Source organism: Ochotona curzoniae, unplaced genomic scaffold (assembly GCF_017591425.1).
Source record: "Ochotona curzoniae isolate NIBS_2020 unplaced genomic scaffold, NIBS_Ocur_1.0 contig_430, whole genome shotgun sequence".
NCBI classification, from domain to species: Eukaryota; Metazoa; Chordata; class Mammalia; order Lagomorpha; family Ochotonidae; genus Ochotona; species Ochotona curzoniae.
In genome coordinates, this window is record NW_024466219.1 from 15,599,599 (window position 1) to 15,606,377 (window position 6,779).

Consider the following 6,779-nt stretch of genomic DNA (forward strand, 5'->3'; position numbering starts at 1 on the left):
AGCAACACCTTCCCCGCCCCCCACCCTGCCTACCTTTCCACCCTCCCCTTCCAGCCTGATTGCCTGAATGCTGAGGGCACATCAGGAGCACGTGGGGAGCACGTCGGGAGCCATTTCCCCAGAAGCTGCAAAGTGCTTGGCCCTACTGGATTACCATCAGCAAGTTTCCCAGGGCCATCTGCCTCTCTTGGTTTTACTTCTTACTTCCCACTTTTTTTTTTTTTTTCATTTGAAAATTTTCAAACCATAGAGGAGGTAATACAGGAGCTCAGTGCCCACCCACCTGCCTGGGAGCTGGGGTTGTCAGTGACTAGCGTTTTGTCACTTCTTGAACCACCTGAAAGTAGGTGGCTGACACTGCTACCTCAAACACTTCCGCATACAACTCCTATAATGAAATGCTCCTACAAAACCGAAACACCACGGTCACACCCATGAAAACGAACCTCAGTTCAAACTTGCCATTTAATACAAGCCATTTAAACCTCACTGTCAGTCCCAGGTGCTTTCCCATCATCCTGCCCGCGGCCTCTGATGTGGAAGACAATCAGAGTTCATGCATAACATTTGGTTACTCTGTTTCTTAGTCTCGCTCTTGAAAAAGTATATATATATACACACACATATGTATGTATGTACGCATATATTTGAAAGGCAAAGTGACACAGAGAAACAGAGATATTGCATCCATTTGTTCATTTCCCCAAATGACCACAAAGGTTGGAGCTGGGCCAGCCTGAAGCCAGGAGCCAGGAGCTTCTTCCGATCTCCCTAGTGGGTACAAAGGTCCAAGCACTTGGAACGTCCTTCAATGCCTTCCCATCTGCATTACCAAGGAGTTGAATCAGAAATGCAGCATCGGGACTCACACCAGCACCCATATGTAATGCCAGTGTTGCAGATGGTGGCTTTACCACTATACCACAATGTCACTCTCCTCAACTTTTCTTTATTCTTTTCCCCCTCAACATTTTTTTAAAGATTTATTTATTTATTGGAAAGTCAGATATACAGAGAGGAGGAGAGACAGAGAGGAAGATCTTCCATCCAATGATTCACTTCCCAAGTAAGCGCAACGGCTGATGCTATGCTGATCCAAAGCCAGGAGCCAGGAACTTCTTCCAGGTCTCACACACGGGTGAAGGGTCCCAAAGCTTTGGGCCATCCTCAACTGCTTTCCCAGGCCACAGGCAGGGAGCTGGATGGGAAGTGGAGCTGCCAGGATTAGAACCAGTGCCCATATGGGATTCTGGCTCATTCAAGGCGAGAACTTCAGCCGCTAGGCCACCTTGCCGGGCCCTGAACATTTTTTTACAAGATTTTTTTTGAAAAGTCAGATATACAGAGAGGAGGAAAAACAGAGAGGAAGATCTTCCATCCAATGGTTCACTCCCCAAGTGACTGCAATGGCTGGTGCTGCGCTGATCCAAAGCAAGGACCCAGAAACTTCCTCCAGGTCTCCCACGTGAGCGCAGAGTCCCAAGGCTTTAGGCCATCCTTGACTGCTTTCCCAGGCCACATGCAGGGAGTTGGATGGAAAGTGGAGCCGCTGGGATCAGAACTGGTGTCCATATGGAATTCAAGTGCATTCAAGGAGAGGACCCCAGCCACTAGGCCACCATGTTGGACCCTGAACATTTTTAAAACAGTTTATTTATTTATTTATTTATTTAAAAGGCAGAATGAGAGAGAAACAGAGAGAGAGCGTGAGCTTGCACCCTCTGGTTCATTTCTCAAATGGCCACAATGGCTGGGGATGGCCAGGCCAAAGCCAGGATCCTGGAACTCCATCCAGGTCTCCCATGTGGATAGCAAGAGCCCAGGCACTCGGGCCATTCTCCATTGTTTTCCCAGGCATAATAGCAGGGAGTTGGCTTGGAAGTGGAGCAACTCAGACTTTAATTGGTTCTTACATGGAATGCTAGCATCACAGAGAACACCTTAACCTGTTGTGTCACAATGCTGGTCTCTCATTTGCTTTTTTCTTTTTTTAACTTTTTTTTTTTAAAAGATTTACTTATTTTTATTGGAAAGGCAGATAAACAGAGAGGAGGAGAGACAGAGAGGAAGATCTTCTGTCCAATGGTTCAGTCCCCAAGTGACCACAACGGCCGGAGCTGAGCCAATCCGAAGCCAGGAGCCAGGAACTCTTCCAGGTCTCCCACGTGAGTGCAGAGTCCCAAGGTTTTGGGCTGTCCTTGACTGCTTTCCCAGGCCACAAGCAGGGAGCTGGATGGGAAGCAGGGCCGCTGGGATTAGAACCGATGCCCATATGGGATCCTGGTGCGTGCAAGGCAAGGACTTTTACCACTAGGCTATCGCGCCAGGCCCTGCTTTTTTCTTTTCTTCTTTTAAAAATTACTTGAGGGGTAGAGAGACAGAAAGAGAGGGGACAAGTAGGGATAGAGATAAGTAAAGACAAGGAGAACTTCTGTCTCCTTGTTCCCCACATACCTGCCACTCCTGGGTTTGGGTGAAGTGGAAGCTAAGAACTGAGGATTCAATCCGTGTTTCCCCTGAAGGTAGCAGGGACCCATTTATTTAAGGCATCATCACCGCCTCCCGGGGTTCACATTGGCAGGAAGATAAAGTCAGGAGCAAAGCAGGTATCAAGTGAACCTTGACGCTCTGAGATGGGATGGTGGTATCCTCCGTGGTATCTTAGCTGCTAGGCTGGGAGCCTATTTCCTCTTCAGCTTTGTACAACCTTGGCTTTCTCTTTAAGGAGTCCAGGCCAGTTGGATTGTCTGGCTCAGGAGAAGTGTCCCTGGCAGGAGCTCTAAGGAGAGTGTGTCAGGCACATCTTGGTACCTCACCATCAGTTTGCAATGAGTGATGCTGCAGTAGGCAATCGATACACACTTGTTGAAATCAGCTGGTGCCAGACAATCTCCCGAGGACTGGGGAATTGACATCAACCAGGAAAGACTGAATTGATAGAATCTGCACAGCCTCCACCCCCACCCAGGGAACAGCGTGGAAAAAAAGGTTTGTGGCATGAGGACTGAGGGGCATAGCAAGTGGCCCAGCAGTGTGGAGCAGTGAAGCCTACACAGAGAAAGCTGAGGCTGTGTGTTTTACTGTTCAAACTCCGCTCCAAACTGCAAGCCCAGTGCGATGATCTCAAGGTGTGGGCATTGCTCTGGAGGAGGGGAAGGCAGTTTGGTGATTGTGACCCAGCTCAGTAGTCAGCCCTCCAGAGGGCGGCCGACAAGTTCATCGCTCCTCCACTGGCTCAGGTCCAGTTCACAGCTGGTTTGGAGGCTGGGAGTCTGTAGGGACAATACTGAATAATAGTTTCTCCTGCTTTGGTTGCCTTAATTGCTTCTCTCCCTTTCATACAAAACAAGGACCTGGGAAAGAAGATGGGAAGGGCCTGGTGCAGTAGCCTAGTAGCTAAAGTCCTCACCTTGCACATGCCAGGATCCTATATGGGTGTCAGTTTATGTTCCAGTGGCCCTGCCTCCCATCTAGCTCCCTGCATGTGGCCTGGGAAAGCAGTCAAGGATGGCCCAAAGCCTTGGGACCCTGCACCCTCATGGGAGACCTGGAGGAAATTCCTGGCTCCTAGCTCTTCAGATCAGGTCAGCTCCAGCTGTTGCAGCTACTTGCGGAGTGAGCCATCGGATGGAAGATCTTCCTCTCTGTCTCTCCTCCTCTTTGTATATCTGACTTTCCAATAAAAATCTTAAAAAAAAAAAAAAAGAAGAAGAAGAAGAAGATGGGAAGGAAGGAAGTTGGAGAGAAACTTCGGGTTTTAAAGGCCTGAGCGAGTGGTCCCCACCATCAGCCTGACACTGGGTGAAGAGCTCCCCACCCAATCATGAGATGATTTCTGCTCTCCTTTCCTGTGTCCTCCCACCTCGGGCTCAGGCTAACATCTCTGTTAGGATCCAACTTCTGTCACCTGCATTCCCACCAGCTCGCTTCCAAGGAGCAGGCATCCTGGTCAGGCAGATATGTCTGTCCTGCGCATGCACCAGTGGCATCCAGTCTGAACACGAGCCTCTGGGTTTGTGGGTCTATGCTCGCCACTCTACATGAGATTCTTTCCAGATAGGCCTGGTTTCTGAGCTTTGCAGAATGAGCCAGACTTTGTATCATGTGACACACACCCCTGAGGTCCTGTCTACCAGAAACCTCTGTGAGCACACATAAAGCCCAAAGCAGGAGTCATCAGAGGTGGACAGATACGCGTTTGGGTGGCCACGCTCTCAGCTTGTCAACATGCAGCCCCTTTGGATTGTCAAAAGGGACAGTCACACCTTCTCTGCACAGGATGCTGGACCTTGTCTCTGCATGGCTGAGCCGCACTTCATTTTTCCCCAGATTACAGCTGAGTAAGGTCTTGGGAAGCTCCAGCTCGGTCAGCTTCCTCCTTTCTTAGAACAGTCTGAGTTTTTCTCATCTCATTTCGCTACCACCACCAGTTCAACCCAGCGTGCATCATCACTGTCATCATCAGCAGCAGCAAGGTTTCTGTTAACTGAATCTTCCATGTGCCCAGCAACTCCACAGCAAGGCATTATGGTCACATTTTGAAGATCAACAGGGGCTGCTATAGCCTAACCTAGAAAATTCTAGGTTGGCCCTGGTGCATCCCAGAGGATTCTCTGGTGGTGGGAAAAGGATAGTTTTCTGACCCTGAGGTGGGAAAAGGATAATTTAGATGTTAGGCTAGGGAGCAGAGACACGGAACGTAGATGCGTGAGGGGCACGTGATAGGCTCTCTGTCTCACAGCTTGGGAATGACATGGACAAAGAGCAGTGACTGCACTCCTGACTGGCCCCAGGGTGGGTCCCCCAAAATCTCTTGGGAAACAGTGACATCTCTCAACTTCCCAGACAAGTCACCAAGGGAATTTGGGTTTTGCCTGGCCAATCAGGAGACTATAGCAAACTTTCTATCTTTGACACCTGGGACAGGTCAGAAATCTTTTATTGGGAAAGCAAAATGATGGGTGAGTGGCAGGGTGGGGGTGGTAGGGAGCTACAGAGAAAGGGCTTCATTTGCTGGTTCCCTAAGTGCCCCCCAACAGTCAGGGCTGCGCCCACTGGTTAGGCCAAAGCCAGGAGCCAGGAACTCTATCCAAGTCTCTCCAGGTGGCAGGGACGCAAGCACTTGAGCCATCATCTGTTTGTCTCTCAGGAATATTAGCAGGAAGCTGGATTAGAAGCATGGAGTAGTCAGGACTTGACCCAAGGCACTCTGATACAGATAAGATCCCTAGGAGGCTTACTCTTGCTGCATGCCACAATGCACCTTGCTCCGGAGATTTCTGATTTCTAAAAAGCAAACACTCCATTTCTAAGTAGCCCGAGAAATAGTCAACAGCCTAGGTCATATGCTTGAACATATGCACATGATGGCTAAATCAAGGACAGATGAATGTGGGTGTCCTAGACAGGCTCACGGCAGTGTGCACTGCATCCTGCTTCAGCATTTGAACATAATAAAAAGAGTTTATGTTCAAAGTAAGCAAACTGGTCTTGAATGGATGTCTGAACATGACATAATATTTAAACTTATTTTCCATGACAAATGTTAAAAACTTACCATTAGCTAAAGGGTGTTAGTCACCCACACTGAGCTAAAGATGCATATAGCCATAAAACCTTTTAAGTGATCTTTTTCTTGCCATCCTACATTTTTTTTCCCTTAGGGTTTGTTTTGTTCTCCTTTTCTTGATATTCCAAGCCATATATTTTCTGGGAAGCGTAACTAGATTTTCTATTTAGATAGTATCAAAAGAGGCAGGGCCCCATGCATTATTCAGTTTGTGAATTTTGGCTGCAGGAGGCAATTGACTTCAGGAGACTGTCAGCTGATGAAGGCAGGATTGCTCCTAATGCCTGTAATTATGCTATAAAAATATCATAAGAGATAGGCTGGCATCTGCGAGGTGAGCTTTCAATGTCCATTGGAAGATGCTGTTTATTTCCGTAGAGTCCATTTTGTGCAGTGATGTGGGCTGTTTCGTGAGCAAAGCCAAGCTAGCACACCATTACTGGGGGATCATTTCAGCAAATTTTGGGTTCCTTGTGCAAAGAGCTTCTAGTTCCAAGCCTGGTAGGAAGGCATGGGGCTGGAAGACACCTGGGTGTGAACATGTGACCCTGGGCTAAAGATTTAACTTCTCCAAGAGTCTTAGCTTTTCCTTTAAAACAGCACTGATGCTTATCCTGTGGTAATTAGAAATCCTACTGAAGCTGTGAGAGCATGTTATGTGGTAACACACTGTGGAACCCTGAATGGCCTTATTAATATGACACTGAAACACAGGACTGTCAGCCAAGGCTGATATTTGAGACCAGCAGGTGTCCAGCTGCTGCTTTAAATTGCTAGAGGGTTGGATCCTTTGGGAGGTAGGTACTTGCTGGGCAGGATTCCCAGCAGAGGCTTTGCAGTCAGACTGGGCTGAGATTGTCCTCTGTCTCTACCCCACTATAGCTGCCATCTTAGAACTGCTTGGTCGCTATTCTCTGTGTCCCGTAAGGTGGTGCTATCGCCCTCTGTCCAACTCCAGGCTTCAGGCGTGATTTGCTGCTCCCAATGGCGTTGAGCTCTCTTGCAGCCTAGCTCACTGGTCCCCCTGCAGGTCACCTTCCTCTTCCCACTTTCTAGTCTACTTCAGTCTCTTCCAAGATTTAACTTCCCTGACCCCCAGGACTTGTTTAGGTGCACTTCCCAACTTCCCGTGTCCTTAGCCATACTCAACTTATCCCTGAGGCCATATACTAGTCCAGCACACTGTTGGCCAGTCAGCCTCATTTTAATA